This window comes from Rhynchophorus ferrugineus, unplaced genomic scaffold (assembly GCF_030347505.1).
Source record: "Rhynchophorus ferrugineus isolate W39M unplaced genomic scaffold, kcgeb_rfMv2 rfM4, whole genome shotgun sequence".
NCBI classification, from domain to species: Eukaryota; Metazoa; Arthropoda; class Insecta; order Coleoptera; family Curculionidae; genus Rhynchophorus; species Rhynchophorus ferrugineus.
In genome coordinates this window covers 42,750,109-42,772,557 of record NW_027472583.1, presented here as the reverse complement: position 1 = coordinate 42,772,557, position 22,449 = coordinate 42,750,109, and the positions used below count along the sequence as shown (strand labels likewise).

Here is a 22,449-nt window from a genome sequence, read left to right as displayed (position 1 = left end):
ACTCATCTTTTCGTCATAAAATCTAACCTAATGTTCATTTATCATTTATAATTCTGAACAATTACATAAAACGCAATTAAATATTTTATTTAAAATTACCGAGTAACAATTTGAAATGGTTCAGTCTTTAACATGGTATCTTCAAAATTTAATTTATGTTTTGCAATCTAAACTTAATTATAGCCTTTGTCGATTCACTTGTGATCTTTTCTACCAGTGTGCTATGGTATGGTGCATTGCCCATAACAATAACTGATAGTTTCTCCAGGTTTTTAATAGCTGGTTTTCAAACCAAAGCAAAATCATGTTATGATTTATTTCTTCATGACATTCGCTCTTAGACTTGGACTTGGAAGAAAACACTAACTCTGCTCCAGGAACAAAACCATTTATGTTTCTAGCATGAAAAATAATATGCTATAAATATAATATGCAAATAAGTGCTAACTAACTAAATTATTTATATTATACATACAATACATATATTTATATATATATATATATATATATATATATATATATATATTCATATGCATGTTTTTAATTATTTGAGATACTTTAGTCATAGTGGCCATAATAATATTACATTATCACTGCAGCAAATTAATATTTAATAATATCAATATTTACTTCTCCAACGCATTTTACTTGCAAAGTAATTGACTACAGACGCAATCTGTTTCTGATTAGCTTCGGAATTTTCAATCAGAGCAATCACAAATATTAAGTAGCGATTTGACATTTATCAAAAAATGTCAATTATTAAGTAAAGTGCAGAAACGTTTGTCGGTTTATAACCTTCGATAATCATCATTAATGTTTAGAGCTATTTTGCAGACATTTGACAACCAGGCGAATTTTATAGGTTTTCTCAGTTACATGTTCGGATGCATCAGACAGCATTCTATCCCTTTTTAACTAGAATAAAATGAGTAGGAAAAACACTGTTTCAGGTTTAAAACGAATTTACAAATTACAATTAGGCCAATATATTTGATATCATGTTGACGTGAATTCACTGTTATTTTGAATAGATTATATAGTCCTTCCAAAGCACGTCATCAATTTCATCGAATATACCGCCAAATGCACGTTGTAAAAATGTAAAATTTGTTTTAAATGTTACTGTCAGCTCCATCGGTACATGTAACCGAATCAATCTATAAAATTCGATTTCTGTTGGTACTAGTCGAACTTGTTGTCAAGTGTCTACAACATTTTTCAACACGTTCGTTATAATAGCTAGAAGTTATAAACTCTCAAATATTGTAAACCAAAAGTCCAATTTAATGCGGCAACATTGGTCATTTCTTTAGGACTGCAACGGATTGCACGGACTGCGTATTTGAGGAAACGAATGAACGGTCATGCGCAAGTGCTCGTGTTAAGATTGAATGGTGATGTGTATTTTTAAGTAAATTAATAATTTTTCTGTTTGAGCCATTTCACATTTCGTAATTGACTACAGACGCAATCTGCCCTTTCAATAAAACAGCAAATGCACGTCATCAACACCGTCGAGCATATTGCCGAATTCAGTTTGTGAAAACGTAAAATCGCTTTCAAACTCAGGGCATTTTTCTTTCTCATTTTACTAATCAGCATTAATTTAGTTAAAAAGAGACAGAATAAAGTCTGACGCGCCCCAAAATGTAACCAAATCAGTCTATAAATTTCGATTTGTGATGGTACTGGTCAACACCGTTGTCATATGTCAATGTAAATATAATTAAACAATTCCAACCTACAAGCTATTGTGGCTGTATAGAGATATAGTATAGAGAACCAATAGAGTTAGTAACGTGGCCGTGTGTAATTTACAAGGACCAGTGAAGCGCTAGATAACTAGAAATAAGGAGTCCAACATAATTGCAGGTCGAGTAAAAAGCCATTGAAACCAATGGAGAACAGTTTATTGACAAAGTATTAAAATTTTGATATAAATATTAATTCAACAGAACTGGAAGATAAAGCAAATTGACGTTCGAATCGTGTTTTTAATTGGACTAATAGATAAAGATATCTTTATCAGGAAATGAGAGGGTTTAATTACTGAAACAATATACTAACAATAAAATTAAGCATTGTTTGGGCTAAGATGTATGTAAGAAATTCATTAAAATGTTGAAACAAAAGATTCAATACAGTGACGAATAAGTTACGGTTTGAGAGATTACATTATGATTATTGTTTGTTCACAAAAGGTATTAATTATTTGGTAATATTCAAATCTGATGCATTAGGACACGAAAAGCAAATAGCGGTCCTAATGGAAAGTCTTTATGAAGTATAATAGAAATAGAACGCTTTCTTGAATTGGAAATAGAGGAGTAGAAGAAGGATTAAAGATTCATTAAAAACGCATAATTTAACGACTGCTCGAGGAATTCAACAAGGAGGACATGATAGCAACACCGATGGACGATATTTATATATACCAATGGAAACCTGAAAAAAGAATACTTGAAAACCCAAAAGACCATGGACTAATATAAGACGATAGTGGACTTGAAGGAGTAAGTGATGCCGACTGAGGTGGTGACCAACTAGAAAAAGTTTTAGTGTATTCATACCATTTCATAAATGCAACCCAGTGGCATGGAATAAATTCATTCGAAGTTAAATACACATATGTAGGTTTGGCAGCTTAAGAACAAACTAAATAATTGTCATTAAAAGTGGACAGTTGTTTGGCAGCTATTTATATGATTGTTCAAAATTTTCAAGAGGGTTAAAGATTAAGAAGAGAAAAAGTTAATTGCTCATTACGTTTGTTTATTAAATAATTGTGCAGATTTATTTAAGTAAATTATTAAGTAAAATTAAATTCTTTCCATGTAGAAATAGAATAGTTCTATTCAAATAAATCTATATATATATATAATGTAATAATTTTGCTCTAGCAATTTAAATGTATTTTTGTACTTATCTTTGATTATAATGTTAATTAGGTTAGCTCACAAAATATTGAGAATTTAGAAAGGTATCTTAAATGGGCGTATGCGTACAGTGTTTTAGTTTGTTCATTTGCGGTTAGATGGTTCGAGGTATAAATTTGGTAGCAAAACTGAAATTTGACACTTTCTCCTTTCAAAAGGCTATTCTAGAAAATAAGAAGGCGTAGAGTACGTGTGTTTATATTTGGTGGAAATAATCAAAAAGTTACTTAAAATTCTATACTTCCTATAGAAACAATTTAATTTATATACAAAGAATTTCGGTTTAATTTTTTTCGACAAAGCTTTTGTTGAAAGCGTCTCTTTCCAATTGGGGCATTTTTTAACATGGCCGACAAAGCAAACTTAAAATACGTATAAACTAAAGTGTTAAATATTGGTATTATGTTAAATGTTTTTATGGTTCGTTTTCAGTTAAAATGATTTGTTTAAATCTTAAGACATCTCAGGTGTTGTGTCCATGGATTTCAAATAGAATACACAGCTTTCCTAGGGATCCTTCATTATGTTAGAAATGGCTTTTAGCAATAAATAATGAAAAACTGATGGGAATCTCTTGTGAGGTCTTAAATTAGAGCAAAAGGGTTTGTAATGTACATTTTACACAGGATAACTACAAGGAAGAGCATTGTTTAACAGGGATACTATTTCCAGTTGTTATTTAAATTGTAAGTCTTTTATAATGTTAATTATACGTAACTGATTTGCAATATATAACAAGTCCCCATTTTAGCTGTGGCATAGAAGAAGGAAAACGTTGATCCAAATATGTCAGGAAATGTTAGTGAGTTGAACAGTGAAATTATTAAAGCCCGATATTATTAATTATTATTAAAGACTTTTTTATTTTGTAGGTATATCTCGACTGTTGATATTCAATGATATTTAATTCCCAGATTATGCACAAAATTTAACTTAACAAGCAGTCTGTCCAATATTTTGTCTCTCTGTCCAATATCACCAAATGCCTGTATTTTTCAGAATGATCAACTGTAATGAGCATTTCAACAAGACATGGTTAGAAGGATAATAGTTTGGTATTGTTTGTTTTGGTAGATGAGAAAAGTGAACAGAATATCAAAAGACAAAAATGAAACATTTTTTTATTGCATCATCTAAATATAATACAGCTTATATGGATGATTTACAATAAATATTTTGCAAAAAAATATTTAAAAAGACATTTCAGAATAACTATATATATATATAACTATGTCTTCATTATATATATTGTACTGTACTCTGTATTTGGCTGAGTTATATTTAATATAATATAAAACATTTCATATTCAATAGTTTATTAAACTTTGTATATTTCAAAGTATAAGTTTTGTGTTAAATCTGTTATATGACGTATTTAACAATATATGTCACAAAAAATTCTAAGAATTCTCCTTTGAAATAATATTTGCAATTTAAATTTTACATATATTTAAATAAAATGTATTGCATTTTTATTTTTACTATTTTTATTACTGCTATTATTATTAATAAAATGTTTTAAATTTCTCGCTATTCATATTGTCAGTCGCGCCCTCTGGTGGCAAATGAACGCTAAACTTGTTCACAGGTAATACATGGGAGATACACTTGTAATTCCTCTGTGTTTTGTGGGTTAGCTGTTAGGTACATTTAAATTGAGATGGAGTGTTATATGAGTCATGTCGATATAAGAGCCAATTCCTAGTATGTAGAAAAGAAGAAGAACAATAACTACTGGGCATTGTAGATTATCTTCAAGCTGTTCAAAAATGGCATAAAAACTAGCGATGTAAATAAAATTTCTCACTTGTTTCAAAACCATAAGTGGTCTTATTAATTCCCTCCCGTTCCGAATCATAAATGATTCGTAACATTGGTTTTATTGGAAGAACTATATATTTATTAATTTATTTATTGATAATGTCTATAAATTTTGATTTTTCATGAAAGAATGAATTCATTCATTATTTTTTAAGCAAATTTTTGACATTTGTTATATTGATGTATCACAATTTAATACTGCGTCTGTTCCTAATATCTTATACATAGTATCATCAAATCGATTTATAACTTTACGCGTAGTTTTCGTTACTCTCAAATGATTTTTTAACTAATAAAAAAACCTAACCGAATAATGATATTCTGTAAATAAATCTCTATATTTGCTAAAATTATTCGTCAAACACGAATATCTGTTGAACGATATAAATTTAAACGTTTAAGCGAAAGACACCGATCAAAGAAACAGATCTGCCAACGCCCCTCGTTAAGGTGGAGAACCGTGGTTGGGCGTGATACACATTTCATATCTAAGTCACGGTCTTCCGACCTTGGTATTTTGAGATGGAATGCGACAATGGAAGAGTTTTCGCGGTTGTCTGAAAACTGGCGACAGTCTCCTATAGGCGGCGGTAAGCGAGCATGCAATCCCATCTATATAAGTAGGCCGTTGCGAGAAGAACTGAATCGCGATTGGCCATGGACTAAAGGAATCGAAACAAACAGCTTTAAAATCCCAATATATCAAGATTAACGTTGTCTTTTTAACGTCTTATTTGGAGGGAATATTGTATATTGTTTTACTGTTCTGTATACGACGGTATTTCCAAATGGGTTCATTTTTGGTCATATTTTAAGACCTTAGCGTCAGTAGTTTATTTGTAGCAACATTCACTTACTCACTTGCATTATTGTCTTATTCCGTTTTTAACATGAATGAGAAATTCAGTAAATAGTTTTCTGGCCTATGAATTAATTTTAAAGGATTTACAATACATGTTGTTACTGTGTATTAATCGTATCGGTTGCATTTGTAACTACCTACTTTATGTTGAAGCCTCACACATACAGGCTTAGGAATGATTGACATTAGAAAACCAACGATGTTGTCATCGATGTTAACATCGAATCAAAATTATCATATATATAGAAAACATTAATATGTAATAGAACATTGATGTTTTCGGTAACAAATTAAACTGTCTATTATATTTATGAAATGTGTTTATTGTTATTGAAATTACAAAAGGTAAAGAAAAACATTCCCAATATTTTTTGTGCACACCATGTAAAATCCAATAACAAGATAGAATTCAGAATATGATGTAATTTACCTCCTTGAATTAGAGAAATGATAAAAGAAAGGCGATAAGCTAGAAGAGTATGGGACAGATCCAGAAATGCTGCAGACAAAACAAGTTTTAATAGAATTAGTAATCAGACGAATCAAAAGATCAAAGTATATAAACAGAATTGCTTTCAAAAATATGTAATTGAATTAAGTCCAAAAGCACACAAAGATTATTTGCTATGGAAAGCAACTCGATGATTTAAAAGACCAATTATTTGAATACCGCCAATTAAAAATGATCGAAATTAATGGGTTCGAAGCAACGATGAAAAAGAATTGTTCACACAACACTTAGCTAACATATTTCAACCTAATAATATAGAATCTACCTTGGATACATCTCCTGTTTATCAACCCGATGTAGATCTAAATCTAATTTCTCCAATGGAAGTTGCCACTGAAATTGAAAACCTCAATCCTAAAAAGTCACCTGGAATAGATGACATTTCACCTGGATTATTGAAAGAACTGCCAAGAAAAGCAATCATCATGTTGACATATATTTTTAATGCCTGTTTAAGGCTGAAGCATGTCCCGGAATGCTTTAAGGTGATACAAATAATTATGCTCAAAAAACCTGACAAACCTGCAGAAGTCGAATCTTACAGGCCTGTTTCGCTGCTAACTGCAATATAAAAACTATTTGAGAAACTAATATTTAAACGTGTTAAACATTTTATAATAATACCAGATTTCCAGTTTTGTATTCGAATTCACCTCTCAACAATCGATCAAGTGCACATAGTAACTGCTGCTATTGAAAAGGCGTTTGAGGAAAAGAAATACTGCCCTGCAATTTCTGGATGTGTTACAAACTTTTGATAGGGTTTGACATTTGGGATTAATCTGTAAGATGAGCAAATTTTTACCGCGTAACTATTGTCAACTGCTGGAGTTATATCTTTTCGGAAGAAAATTTAGAGTCTCGCACGAAAAGCATTCTCGACCTCTCCTGTATCCTCCAACAACAAAAGAAGCACTACTTGGACCCTTTGCTGAGGATACAATTATTATGGCAAACGACATTCTCTGCCTAGAGCAGTAGAAAAAGTACAAGTGGTAGTCAACAAAATCTACAAATGGACTAAAGATTGAAAATACCACTTAATGGCTCCAAATCTCTTTATGTTAATTTTGCATTACGGCGAAATAATAAAAACCTAATTATATCACTCAATGGATGCCCGATTCCTCAAGCGGAATCAGCTAAATATCTCGGCATCCATCTTAACGGTAGATTAAATTGGAAACATCATGTTACACATAAAGCAAAACATATTAGAACTAAAATAAAATAACTATACTGGTCAGTTGGAAGATACTTTCAACTTGATCTAAAATCAAAGATATTGATTTATCAGATAATCGTAAAGCCACTTTGGACCTATGGGGTGCAAATATGGGGTTGCACTAAAAATTCAAATCAACTAGTCATCCAACGCTGCCAAAACAAAATTCTTCGATTAATTACCAATGCCTATTGTTACGTAATCAACGAAGAACTGCACGATGACCTAGAAAGCAAATAGATTTGTGAAGTTATCCAAGATATCGCCTTGAAATACGAAAGAAGATTACTAAATCATACTAACGTGGAAGCAATACAACTACTGGACAACGCGCAGGAAATCAAAAGATCGAAGCTAACCAAACCATACGAACTTATAAAAAGTGTATACCTTTAGTAAAATGAAATGTAGTAATAAATTAATTTATAATTAAGATTGTACTAAGCATATCTAATAAAGATGCTATATAAAAAACACTATGGAAAACATTAACTTTGACAGGTGTTTTCTCTTTAGTCTGTTCCATTGCTGGTAATACAGGAGTTGGCCAGCTGTGGATGTTGCTGTGCAACACAAATGCTTGAGAGCTATTTTCCATAAAAATAATGGGTCTTATTTTTTAACGGGTTTTTAAAGAAAATTGGAATTCCATAGGCATATTCCTGTCACGTTGACCAAACAAAATGTTATTTTTTTCGTTAATAAATTTATAATGATATTTCCATATATCTACAGCTCAGTCTTCTTCCACTTGTGTTGTAAAATTCTCCGTCAATTGATCATTTTTAATTTGTTCATTCATCTCAATATCCGAAATCAATTTTTTGATACTCCTAATGGCTCCGGAACAGCCTATTGCATCTTGGAATGAAGGATCCAAAAGAGTGGCGACAGTAAGGATATTAAAATTTTCAGTTTTAGCAATTGTTTCTTAATTTCTTTAATTACGTAATTTTTTAAATTCTCTCTTGTTATCTGTTTTGGTTGGAATCTTCTAGGTTTTGGTTCTAATCTGGGAACTGGTATAACTTTACTACAGGTTACGTATTTTTCACCACAGACTTCACGAGTATTAATAGAAATGACCTATTAACCGCAGAATTTCAGAAAATTCGATTAAATTAATAATTTGTTTTGAATTCAACATTTTTGGTACTCTGGTGTGACAATTAATAATGTAATTGATTGCAGGGCGGAGTTTTAAAAATCTTTCAATCACGTAAAATGTTGATTTCCATCGTTTCGATATTTTATTCTTATAATATCGATGTGTCGATGATATCTAAGCCAACAGGTGGATGTCAAAACATCGATATTTATTCACCATCGATGAATATCGATTACCCCTACACAGGCTTCACTTTTCAATATGTGTCATTTCATCGAAATGTGAACAACATTTATTTTCAATGTTTGTACATTGTAAATATCTGAATTTTTACAGAGAAAATAGCCTTTGCGGGAAGTTTTACTTTATTACTTCAATTTGAAGAAAATCCGGTTGAATATTATTGAATGCTGTGTGAACTTTATGGTAACCATGCTCCATTGATTTTAACATATGAATACTGGTTTCGGATTTTCAAAAGTGGTGATTTTCACACTCAAGTTAAAGTGCTGGACAGCCAAAAAAAATATGAAGACGAGTATTTGAATTGGGGACCGCTATAAACTTCAATTGATTCGTTTGAGTCTAGAGCTATGCGAAAAACGACCGGAATAAAAGGCAAGACGCAACACTGCTATTCTTCAGCATAACAACAGTCGACCACATGTTGCAAAACCTTTGGAAACATTAAAATGGCAAGTGCTACTTGTTACTACTTGTTTTGATATATGAGTCGTGATCTGTTTAAGAAGCGCTTCACTCCTTATGAAGATACCACAAAATGGGTCGATTCGTCGATAGCCTCAAAACATACATCGTTGTTTCGAGACGGAATCAGTAAATTACCTCAAAGTAGGAAAAATTTAGTGCAACACGTTGTGAAAATTTTTCGCAATATAGTCAAATTAAAGTTAATTTATAGGTCTAATATAATTTGTAAATGATAATTTACTATTAGGAAAATAAAGAGCAGTATTCAACTTCAACTTCAGGAAATCGATGCCAAAAATATCCTGATTTGATCTAATCACTCGAGGAATCTTAGGACTCTCACAAAGGCATTTTAAGTAAATAATTTTAACGTTTAACCATACACATTTATATTAATTTAATGTCATGTTATGGACAAAATACTCCTCTGGTGCTTAGATAGTGACTAAAATCATTATGACTCTGATCCCAGGGAAAAAAAGAGAAAACTGTTTCTTCCATCGCTTTATAAGTCTGCTACCCGTAGTATCTAAAATGTTTGAGAAACCATCTATCAGTAGTCTCCACATCATCCACAGAAGATCAATTTCGATTTCGTAACAAGAACAAAATAACAGAACAAATTTACAGGTTGTTTAACCAAATAAATAAAAACTTAACTTATAACAAATGTTGCTCGGCTTCATTTCACGATATGTTTCAAGCTCCTAACACGTAGGGGCTATATAGTACTATATAGTAGTATATAGTACACGGGGCTATAAGTTAATCGGAAGAACTTCTGCATCAACCGTACTTCCAGCTACTAAATCGTACCTCACAGAGAGTTTATCATGAAACAGAGTAACGAATGGACTGAACTACATTAATATATTCCGGTTTTCCACCGGCCAATGACCTTGACGCATTATTCTTGTATACGGCTGACCTACCGTCTTCGAGAATCACTCTTGTGGTCACACAAAAAACCTCCAACTTCATCTCAAGCAAATCCAGTTGTGATTAAAACATGACACGTTAAGGTGATTAAGAAAATTTATTCATGTGACGCTGACCCTGTACGGAAGGACATGTCCTTCAGTAAATGTAAATAGTTATGCTCAACCAATCCAATCCAATTAACTTCCGCAAACAGTTTGATCTTAAACTGGATTTATTGGCCTATAGGATGTCTAAATCGAAATTATCCTTATTATTTCTATTTGGGCGAATGCTGTCAAACTGTGGGGTACTAAAAGCAAACTCAACATAGCGACCTTTCCAAAATAAAATGCTGCGTATCATTATTGATGCTCCGTATTACGTCTCTAACAAACTAATTCAGCACGATATCCCCCCGGAAACCCATAATGAGTGTGGTCCAAGGTGGAAGTGTAAAGTACCCTGGAAGAATGTCGGTGCACCCCAACGCACTTGCCAAACAGATAACTGTGTAAGATCTGAATAACAGACATAGAATCATTTTTCGAATATCACTGAACAGTAATTAAATTAAGTTCTAGTTTATGAGCTTGTACAGGAGATCATTTACTGAAGTGATTTTTTACGTGTTATTTTCTATGTGATATTCATTACATTTCCTGGTTGATTTGAAGAAATGTACTGTCAAAGTACATCAAACCCCTTTAAGAATGTATAATGATGTTGGTTCGTCAAGTGAATGACACAGAATGGTTTGGAGGGCCAAAAAAGTTAGACACACAATTAATTGAAAAATTTATTGTACGTAAATCCAGCCCAAACGCACACATAATTTTTGGAAAGTTTAGCAGTTGATGAATTAACTGCTGGATATAGAGTTTGACAAATAGAAAGAATTTGGTTGTGTTTTAAAAGGTCATTTTGAATAATTCAACGTCAATATTTTATTACATTTATTGGACTATGGGATGTCTAAATGGAAATTATCCTTATTATCCCTATATGGACATATGCCGGCGAACTGTGAGGTGCTACTAGCAAATCCGATGTAGCGACCCTTCCAAAATAATATGTTGCGTATCATTACTGATGCCCCGTATTATATTTCCAACAAATTAATTCAGCATGATATACCCCTGACCCATGACGAGTGTGATCCAACATGGGAGTGCTTTGGAAGAATGCCGGTGCATCCCAAATCATTTACCAAACAGGTAAATGTGCAAGATGTTAGTGAAGTGCGTACGCTAAAACGTATACTACCATCCGATCTGAATAATATACAAAGAATAGTTTTTCGAATAATACAGAAGAGTAATTAAATTAAGTTCTAGTTAATAAGCTTGTACATGAGATCGCTTACTGAAGCGATTTTCTACGTGTTATTACATAATGACTATTGATTATGATCATCATCATTGTTGCGCGTCTTTTTCCTCCCGATTTAAGAAAAAAACTGGAAATATTAAAACGACTTTATTTATAATAGAACTTATTATTTACAAATATTAGATGGGTATAAACGATTAAAGAAGACCATCTTCACAGTGTCAAAGTGGCACTGTAGAACCAAAGGAACTGTGCGCTTCTTTGGACAAGTTTTCAAATGTTTTCTGCGAATGCTCTGTTTAATGAAGACTGCGTGTTGACTGTTTGATTTGTATGAAGATTGTTTAATTGTGTTGACGACTGTGTGTCGACTCCTGCTGACTCATTTGATTTATATGAATACCCTGAAGACTGTGTTTAATTAGACCGATACATCGTATTTTACCCCCCATTGCTCCTCCCCTGGGTATCTTGTAATAAAAAATAAGGCTGGTTTAACTCTTCTTTTTGCCACCTGATTAATAATTATTCGTAGGGAGGGAGAGACCTATCCAATGATGATTTTCTTATTGTTACAAAAAATATACGCCAAAAAATTCCCTGAGATTCACGTTTCCCATGGGATTCCAATGTCAATATGCTTCTCGATTATATCGGATTATTTATATCATCAGTGGGTTTTCAAGGAATTGAAATGTTAACGTATTCCATCTGGCTCTTGGCATCTGCACTCTCTTCATTTTAAATGTCTGGTTCAGTCCCAGATACGCCTGGTTTAACACCTAATTTTTTTCACACCGAATTGATATCTTAAAAGTTAGCTTATCTAAATGTTGAAGTAACTTAAAATAAAAAGGGAAACTTATCTCAAATGCGATTTACTCATTTAACATACTGGCACAAATTTAGACATATTCAACACACTGAAAAAATATATGAATTTTGTTCATACTTCGGGTGAAATATCAGTGCGGCTTTAATGTGAATTTAGTTACAACTGTACCCGATAGGATTTAATACATGGTCACATTATCTGTTGAAAATCCTTTAAATTTAATTTATAGACTCATATTATGCATGGTATGTATATATTAGTTTGAAGAGGCCGGAATTATGTGTCAGTAACTCTTTGGTGTGGTAACACCGCATAGGAATTTGTGACTTATTCATCGTGAGACTTATTAATTACTTCCTTATTTCCAATTAAGCTTTTTTTAAGAGGATTTTAAAGTTTCTGAAGTGAAAAAATTTGATAAATGTTTTACTTCAAAAGTCTGTTTTAACACAATAGGGCAATTTCTGGGTAAGATATTTTTTTGGATGATAATGTCTTTAACAGTCAGTTATATGGTTTGATTTTATTAGGTCCACTTTTAATTAAGAGTCTTTTAAGTACCAGTAATATGTTATATACACGCTTTCCAAAGTCATATAGTCCTCTTTTTGTCTTGAAAAATTTAATCTGTGTTTACGTTTAATAAGTCTTGCAGTTCATTGTCTTCCATTCATAGTAATTTCTTACAATCTCTGCTGCGAAAAACAATCATGTTGACATATATAAGAGAGACTGCAGCATGTTCCGGAATGCCTTGTCGACGTTGTTGGAATAATCATGCTTAAAAACTGACAAACCGACAGAACACTTACAAGCCTATTTCGCTGTTACCTGTGATATCAAACTTATTTGAGAAACTGCTGCTAGAACATATTAAACCATTTATAAAAATACCAATTCTCCAGTTTGGGTTTCGAAATCACCACTCGACATTCGACCAAGTGCACAGGGTAACAACGATTGTTGAAAAGGCATTCCAAGAAAATAAGTACTGACCTGTAATATTCCTGGATGTCTCATAAGCTTTTGATCGGGTATGCTATTTGGGATTAATCTACAAAATGAGCAAATTGCTACCGCGGAATTATTCTCGACTGCTGGAATCATATGATTTCGAAAGAAAATTTAAACTCTGCCATGAAGGGGCATTCTCAACACTTAAATATATTTCAGTTGAAGTTCCACAAGGTATTGTTTTGGAACAAGTACTATATCTGTTCTATACTACTGATATCCCAACAACAAAGGAAATAGTACTTGGAACATTTTCCGACGACACAGTTATCATGGCAAAAGATCTCTAAGGCTGTAGAAAGAGTACAAGTAACGGTCACCAAGATCTACAAATGGACTAGAGACTGGAAAATACAGCTTAATAGCTCCAAATCTGTCCATGTTAATTTTGCCTAATAATCACATAAGCCTAATTATATCACTTAACGGATGCTCGATTCCCCCAAGCAGAATCAGCTTAATATTTTAGAGTATATCTCGATGGTTGGTTAAATTGGAACATCATGTTAAACAAAAAATAGAGCAGATTAAACTCATAGGCAAGCAACTATACTGGTTATTCGGAAGATACTCTCAAGTTGACTTAAAATCAATGGGAATGGTTTATCAGTCAATTACAAAGCCAATTTGGACCTATGAGGTGCAAATATAATGTTGCACTAAAACATCAAACTAACTAGTAATTCAACGCACTCAACAAGAGTTACTATAACTACGATTAATTACCAATTCTTACCTCTATGTAACCAATGAAGAACTATGCGATGACCTCGAAATCAAATGGATACACGAAGTGATCTAATATTTGACCTTAAAACATTAGCTAAGGTTGATAAATCACAGCAACTTTGAAGCAATAGAGCTACTAGACAATACATAAAAATCAAAAGATTGAAGCGAACCAAACCATACAAACTTGTTCAGTGTATGTGGTTTCTTAACTTTAACTTAAGTAGATTAGTTTTATTTTAATTTGGGAAATACATACTGACGTATTAATCCCGCAGTCGCCTTGCTGGTGTATTAATGCAAGTACAACAGAACAGTAGTAATACATTAATTGTAAATTAAGATTATACTAAGCATATCGAATGTAAGATATAATTAATTAAAAAATTCTTAAAATCTATTAACACAAATATGTCGAAAATATAATTTTGTGAGTTCCCTGGTTAGAGTCGGTGTACATTGAATAACTCTATGATACTAAATGGCTAAATTCTATAATATTAATCTAACTATTGCTCTATAAAACTGATATTTTATGCAGAGAAACATTAAAACCATCAAATGTAATAACTAGGTTATATTGTTTTATAGTTGTTTACATAAATACTTCGTATTCGTACCAATATATATCACTGATCAAAATACATGCAGCATTTAAGAGATAAGATAAATTGCGTAGATAAAATTATAAGAAAGTGGTAATAAAGATCACGAAATAGTCGTCCATTACAAAAACAAGATATTCATATAGAAAAAGTTCTCATGATTTGTTAAAATATGGTGAAACTAATATCACATCTCTTAGTGTTCTAGTAGCCTATCGTAGCGAACAATAATAAATCTCATTAAATAGAACACTTAGGCAAAATCGTGCAAAAACATATGATTTAAATATGCTAAAAGACACGCAAAAGTCATTGCTTCACATGATAATAATCTGTCATATGTTACAAAATTTCAACATTGGTGTAAGGAACTTAAAACTCCATTGCATGCTAAAAATACGCCGTATTTACTGTGCCATTGGACTATAACTTGTTTTGGATAATGATTTAATTATTGTATGTAGTCATCATCTCAAGTTTTATGAAGACGGGTCGAACTGGTAGTCTGTTATAAAAATTACTGCAATAAAATTAATTTTTCGACTTGAACAAAAATGTCTTTCTGCTTGCATGTATTTCGATCACCGGTATCTATTGGTGTTAACTGTTAAAAATTGTTAAACAACTTAACCTAACAGTTAAATTTAATGGTACTGACATTTGTCTACACAAAATAACAGTTTTTCATTTAGTATCATTGAATTATTCAGTGTTAATTGTGTAGAGACAGTAATTAAGGAACATTCAGAACAGTAATTTCTATATTTATTAAAGTTGTTGTTCGAGTTCAAGAAATCTGTTGCCAAAGTACATCAAGTCCCTTTAGAAACATATAGCGATGTTGATTCGTTTTATCTCAATTGTCGGTTTTGATTTCAATGATTTAAAAATGCTGCTTTTGAAGTGAATGACACAAAACGGCTTGGAAAATGGTTATCACACTAAGTGACGTAAAAGGTCATTCTGAATCGTTTAAATATCAGGGTTTTATTACTTTCCAGGCAGAAAAGAAGAGGAGTATTGATTTATTTTGAGACGTATTGTGACTGGCGATGAAAAGCGGATCTCCTACGACAATCTCAAGCGCATAAAGCAGTGGGTTAGTTCAGGAGATCCATATAGAAGCGGAATATTCATGGCTACAAAATCTTACTGTGCATAACAGGTCAGTTGAAAAGTCTCCGACCTGACACATAGATGGCGCTATTAGAATTAAATCCATATGTTTTTTAGTTAGTCCTAACCCTCAAAAGATGCGTGTATAAATTTGACAGCTGTCGGATGATTAGTTTGTAAATTATAGCATTTTGAGTGAAGCAACTTTTGTTATTGTGAAAAAAATGGATAAAAAGGAATTCCGCGTGTTGATAAAATATTCCTTTTTGAAGGGAAAACTACAATTGAAGCAAAAACTTGGCTTGATGCCGAGTTTCCGGATACTGCCCCAGGAAATTCAACCATCAAGGATTGGTATGCTAAGTTTAGACATGGTGAAATGAGCACCCCAAAGGCTGAATGCAGTGGACGCCCAAAAGAAGTTGTTACCGACGAAAACATTTAAAAAATCCACAAAATAATTTTAAATGACCGTAAATTGATACTGAATGAAATAGTAGACACTCTCAAGATATCAACTGAGCGTGTACATCATATCACTCATGAATATTTGGGTACGCGAAAGCTCTGTGCATAGTGGGTGCCACGCGAGCTTACTTCTGACCAAAAACAAAGACGAGTTGATGATTCTGGGCAGTGTTTGAAGATGATCAAGAGCAATAAACTCGAGTTTTTGCGTAGATATGTGACAATGGATGAAACATGGCTCCATCATTTCACTCCAAAGTCTAATCGGCAGTCTTCCGAGTGGACTACACACGATGAACCCGCTCCAAAGCGTGGGAAAACGCAACTGTCGGCTAGCAAGTTTATGGCGTCTGTATTTGGGATGCGCATGGAATAATTTTCATTGACTACCTTGAAAAACGAAGGATCATCAACAGCGACTATTGCATAGCATTATTGGACCATTTGAAGCACGAAATCGCCAAAAACCGCCGTATTTGAAGAAATCTAAAATGCTGCTTCATCAAGACAATGCACGGTGTCATAAGTTTTTGAAAATGGTGGCAAAAATCCATAAATTGGGCTTGAAATTGCTTCCTTATCCACCGTATTCTCCAGATCTGGCCCCCAGCGACTATTTCCTGTTCTCAGATTTCAAGAGAATGCTCGCTGGGAAGAATTTTTCGTCGAATGAAGAGGTGATCGCCGAAACTGAGGCCTATTTTGAAGCAAAGGACAAGTCGTACTATAAAATGGTATCGAAAAGTTGAAGGGTCGCTATAATAAGTGTATCACCCTAGAAGGGAATTATGTTGAATAAAAAAAAGTAATTTTGCCAAAAAAAAATGTTTTACTATGGTAGGCCGGGGACTTTTCAAGTGACCTGTTAAAATAAGATCAGTAAGACGTAGCGTCTTACTATCTGTTAAATCTAAATGAAGCTGTTACTGCAAAGATTATTGTCGTCAATGGAGCAAATTGGACGACGCATTGTTGAAAAAAGACTATTAATAACGAGCAACAGACGAAGTCATCCTTTTTGCATGACGAAGGTTTGGCTATACGTTGTAAGAGTTGTGAATGATATACTTCTGCAGTTCGAATAGGAAGCTCGGCCATATGCAGCGTACTATCTAAAGATCTCGGCTTTTGATTACCATTTGTTTAGATCGATGCAGTATAGCTTAGTTCTCAGACGGTTTCGAAATGCTGATGAAGTGCGAAAATGTATCAGACTGCTGCCAAACTAACATTGTACTTTAGATACTATATTGCCCCACCACACGAAATATGGAAAAAGTTATGCTAAATGATGGAAATTTATTTTATTAATATATATTGTATCAATTATTCTCAATAAATGACTTTTCAAAGTGAAATAAATATTAGAACACATGCAAGCACTTATTACGTATCTCCAATATTTTTTCCTTACTAATCTTACGACAAACATTAATGTTATATATTAATCTTTTGTATAAAATTTAATCTCTTAAAGTTTTGTTTTTATTTAATCTATATTGAACTCATAAAACAGGTTACATTCAGAATTATACGCTGATTAAACATTTATTTTTAACTTGGATTAGTTCATTGCGAACATGTGGCATGTAATATTTTACATGGCGTAATAAACCTTAAAGGATATGGAGATAAAAATATTATAAGGATATAAGATAAAAAAAGAAACAATTTTGCGTCAAGGTGAAAGGTCGTTCTCGCATATTTAGCAGCTTGGTTTAACCTGTAACTGATCCGTTTACTGGCACTGAGTCATGTACACTTTGTTGAAAAATAGTCTTGCTTATATTTTATATTTAACCTATGAGAGAAAATTCTGCTGAAAATATTATATTGCAAATATTTTATTGCATATTTTTTATGCAAAACTTATTGGAATTAGTGTGAGAAATATAAGAAGAAAATAAGAGAAAATAACTTGAATTCTATTTTTCTTTTTTTGGTATATTTTAGGGTATCCTTTTTACCAACTAGGGTTTATCTACACTGGACATAGTGCTTAATGTGAGCTCTGCACCACGGTCCTCGGTATTAAGTTTACCAACTGGAAACATTCGGTCTTACCCAGCCTGGTTACTGGCGTGGCTGGGATTATTTGATAAACAAAAATTTATGACTATGCGTCGGCAGGATTTGAATCCGTGACTATCGCAACAGTCGACTGACCGCCCTGTTGCCTTGACCACTGTGCTAACCAAGCCGGAGGATTGTTTATTTGGATGAAAATATGAAATTTTCGTGTATAGTCAGTTGCTACTGTGCAAATAAATATTAGGTAATCGTTTGCATGCGATAGCTATTGATAAAATTCGAATTCAGACAGATTAGCAGTTGATGAATCATCTATTTCTAATGAAGTGCTGAGAAATATTGTGGATGTACCCAAATACTTCAAGAACTGTTAATTATACCGATATCTTTGGATTCCAACCGTTATAGAGGAAATTAAGAGATTCACAATTATACATGAAGGAAATACTCCATTTAAACATCGAAGTACTGCAACTCTTGGACATGATGTTATGTAGTTGTGTAATGAAGTGCATTAGTGAAGTGGCTAAATACTAAAAAGTGCGTTAACCTTTAATTTATTTTATTAGACGCTAAGTTTGGATCAATGTATCTTCCTAGAAAAGTACCCACTTTTATTGCAGAGAAAAATTGTAAGTTAGTTCGATAGGATATATGATGCCACATGAATTGTGTGAGAATGTTATTTTGAACGGTTTCAACGTCGCGACTGCATTGCTTATCAGTATTACGCCAACACCAAGCGTAAAGAGGCATAGATTAGTCCAGGAGGGCCTTCTACATCGACACAAAAGCGGAATAATTATGACCATTTATGGTCACAAATTGAATGGTGTATTGTAAAAAAAACCCAACAATAGTGAGTAACTGATGCAAATTCATCCTCTTGTATGGCAACACTTGGCTTTACACTAAACAATGATGATACATTATTGCAGCTCGAATAGGAAGTTTTGCTGTATCCAGCATGCTCTCCAGACTTAGAGCCTTCTGATTACTACTTGTTCGCTTGATTGGAGATCCAATATTGTTCTTTCGATGGGTTAACGCTATGTTGCCAGAAAGATGGGAAAAAGTTGTAGAAAATGATGGAAAATATATTGATTAATATATATTGTGCCAATTTTAAAATGAAAAGGTGATCAAAATACAAGTACTTAATATAAGCAGTTCAGAATAATTAATCCTATGGACTAGACGATCCCGCCGAATATTAGATATATAATTAGTTAGACCGAGACCTTCGAATTCGAATTATCATTCAGATAACCAGGAAATTCGCAACTAGACATTCCCATATCAATACATTGTTAAACATCTCTTGGGTTGTCTAGAGTAAATAATTAATTAGCTGGAATTTTGGCTCGGAATTTGGAATTTCGTTCGCGAACAATGGCACAAAAGTATATTATAAAATGTCTGGAAAAAAGGATTAAAATTTTATATTGAATAGCTTGATTTATTAGTTTCTTTATTGGAACAAGAACAATGGGAAAGAAATTAAATAATATTTAGTTGTCTAAAGGGGGCTTTAATTATTTTATTTTCGTCTGCCTATACTTGTAAGTTATTATTCCTAGAAATAAATGCTATTAACTATTTAGTATATCTTCATTATATTCCTTTATTTGAGTATGCATATTGTTAGGGATAGAAATTAATAGCCGCCCTTTTAAAAAGATGGCGCCAGATAAAAACTAGAGCTTAAAATGAGGAACAATAATTTGATATCTTTTTAACAATACCTATTCACAATTCCTCAATACTACATTTAGGTATTATACATAGCATGTATACATTTAAATCAGTAGACAAGCGTCATTTGCGGAGAGTATCGTTTTTGGGCTTTTAATTGCAAAAAATTGCAGCTGAATTGAACAAAATGATAATAAAAGCATAATTAACGAACAAATTAGTGAAAGAATATAACAGGAATGTTTCCAAAGGTTCAGATTAAGAAATTTTCATGTGGTCGACGAAGAGAGTTCGAAGCAGTAAATGAGTTTGAAGATGAGCTGCTGGGCGAAGATTGTTGCCAAATTCAGCAAGATCTTCTCCAGATATTAGCAATTGCTCCAACCGCAAAAATTTTTTTGTCGAATAGTTACTGAAGACGAAAAATTGATTCATCATGACAACCGCAAGATGAAGAAATTGTGAGGACAGTGGTATAGACACAATTTCTTACTGATGGGAACAACTGGATATGATATCCTACGAGTTGCTAAAACCGGGAGCTGCGATTATAGGAACGAACTTAAGTTATGCGCTTGTGTGAGGCACTAAATTGTCGTCGTATAAAGAAAAACATGCTTATATAGCTCAAGGGGTTAAAGCTTATGTTGAAAGGTTAAAATGGGACCATCAACTCCACCCGCCATATTCTTCAGATATTATATTCTCAGATTATTAACTATTCCAGCCAATAATACATGGTTTTGGTGAATAACAGTTTAATTCTTTTGAAGATATCAAAAATTGGATCGATTATTGGATAGCCTTCAAAGAAGATGAATTGTATTATCAGGGAATCCGCACTCGGTTCTGAATAATTAAGGATTGTATTTTCCCGAATAAATATACAATAGTTTTTGTGTAATAAGCCTCTAAAATTTTAAAAATAACGTCTACTGTCAATTTGTACTCCTAATACTAAAATTAAGAAATTATTAACTCAACATAATTTATTTTGCTCCTGTAAAAAATATTTATTTCTAATTGAAAATAAATTTGAGAGATGTCCATAAGGCAAAAAACAGAGCAGATCAGTTCCAAGATTAACGAAATGTACTAGTTAGTTGGAAGATACTTCCCATTTGACCTAAGACCAAAGAGATTGGTTTATCAGTCAACCATAAAGTTTATTTGGACTTATAGGGTGGAAATGTGGAGTTGAACTAAGACATCAAACTAACCTGCAATTGAATGCTGCCAATACAAAGTCCACATGGTGACCGTTTACCGAAGTTACGTCGCTTTAAAATATGAAATAAGGTTATTAACACAATGTAGCAACGTGGAAGCATTAACATTACTGGACAACACGTAGGAAATCAGAAGATTTAAGCGAACCAAACCACGCGAACTTGTATAGTGTATGGGTTACTCTTAACTCTAGTTTAAGTAGTTTAATTTCATTTTAATGTGGGAAATTCATAGCGATGTAGTTATCCCGCACCTGTCTTGCTTGTGTATTGATGAAAGTACAACAAAACTATAGCAATAAATAAAACTAAAGTAAATTAAAGTAATTAAGCGCATTTAAAGTCAGATTTTGTTGATGATATCATTTAGTTTTTTATTAACCACCAAACGGAAATTGCTTTCATAAATGTTTAGACGTACGAGTACTAATACATTGCGTCATCTATTATAATCTCTCCGAATTAATTTATAGTCTAAGTATTTTTTTAGGAAATAGTTCGTTTCATTCCGGTTTGTTCAAGATTCGTTGCGCTAAAATAAATTATAATAATTAATTGTATGTCTTTACGAGAGCGTCATCGCTGCACTATCGATCTGATTTAGTACCCGCAGCCTTTCGCATTTGTGGGCGTGACGGTTTATTAAAAGTTGAAACGGTTTCGGACCCTGACTGGCGGCCTCCAAATGTCACTTCGACGACCTTGGGATCCCGGCGAATTATCGAGCAATAAAAAAATCCGAATTGCTTTAGATTTGTAGCGATAGTGACATGTTGATATTGTTTTGTTTGATTACCTCGGGGCAACCTGTTTGAATTGAACAGATTCAATGGAATTGTTATTGAGTGTGTTGTGCATTATTTTCAAAACAATTATGAAATCAAAATATATTGTTAATAAAAACGCTGGTCATCGAGAAAAATATGTATCAGTTTCTATTTCAGTTGTTATAAAGATGATGAAGGAGTTTTGATTTACTTAAATTTGTATTTATATTATAAAAAATCAAGAGGAAATTTTAACGTCTTAAATTACCTAGGAGGAAAAATTATAATATGTATCGACTTCAATATTAAAAATGCAATATAGTGGTCTAAAATTGCTATAATTAAAGGTAATGAACTGTATAAAGTAGCTGCTGAGCTAGAAGTTATAAGCAAATAAAAATCCAGACCTATTAGATTTTTTTTTATTCTCAGCAAGAAACAAAATATCAAAATATATGGAAGCTGAAGAAAATGTTTTATTGTGTTAACTAATAAGATTGGGAAGGATTGGAAGAAAAACTTTTGCCAAGTGT

General features: G+C 32.7%; 1 protein-coding gene and 1 long non-coding RNA gene across 4 annotated transcripts in view; both read left to right on the top strand.

Moving 5' to 3' along the window:
- LOC143195825 (uncharacterized) overlaps positions 1-22,449 on the top strand; it is a 32,746-nt gene that overhangs the window by 973 nt on the left and 9,324 nt on the right. The gene's annotated exons all lie outside the window — the stretch shown is intronic.
- Positions 679-4,757, top strand: LOC143195620 (uncharacterized). Of its 3 annotated transcripts, XR_013005570.1 has the most exons (4): positions 679-3,625; positions 3,691-3,741; positions 3,812-3,994; positions 4,528-4,757. It is a non-coding gene; the product is annotated as an uncharacterized LOC143195620 (long non-coding RNA). The 3 variants fall into 3 exon arrangements; XR_013005569.1 differs by lacking the exon at positions 4,528-4,757 and having other exon boundaries at positions 3,691-3,737; positions 3,812-4,146; XR_013005568.1 differs by lacking the exon at positions 4,528-4,757 and having other exon boundaries at positions 3,812-4,146.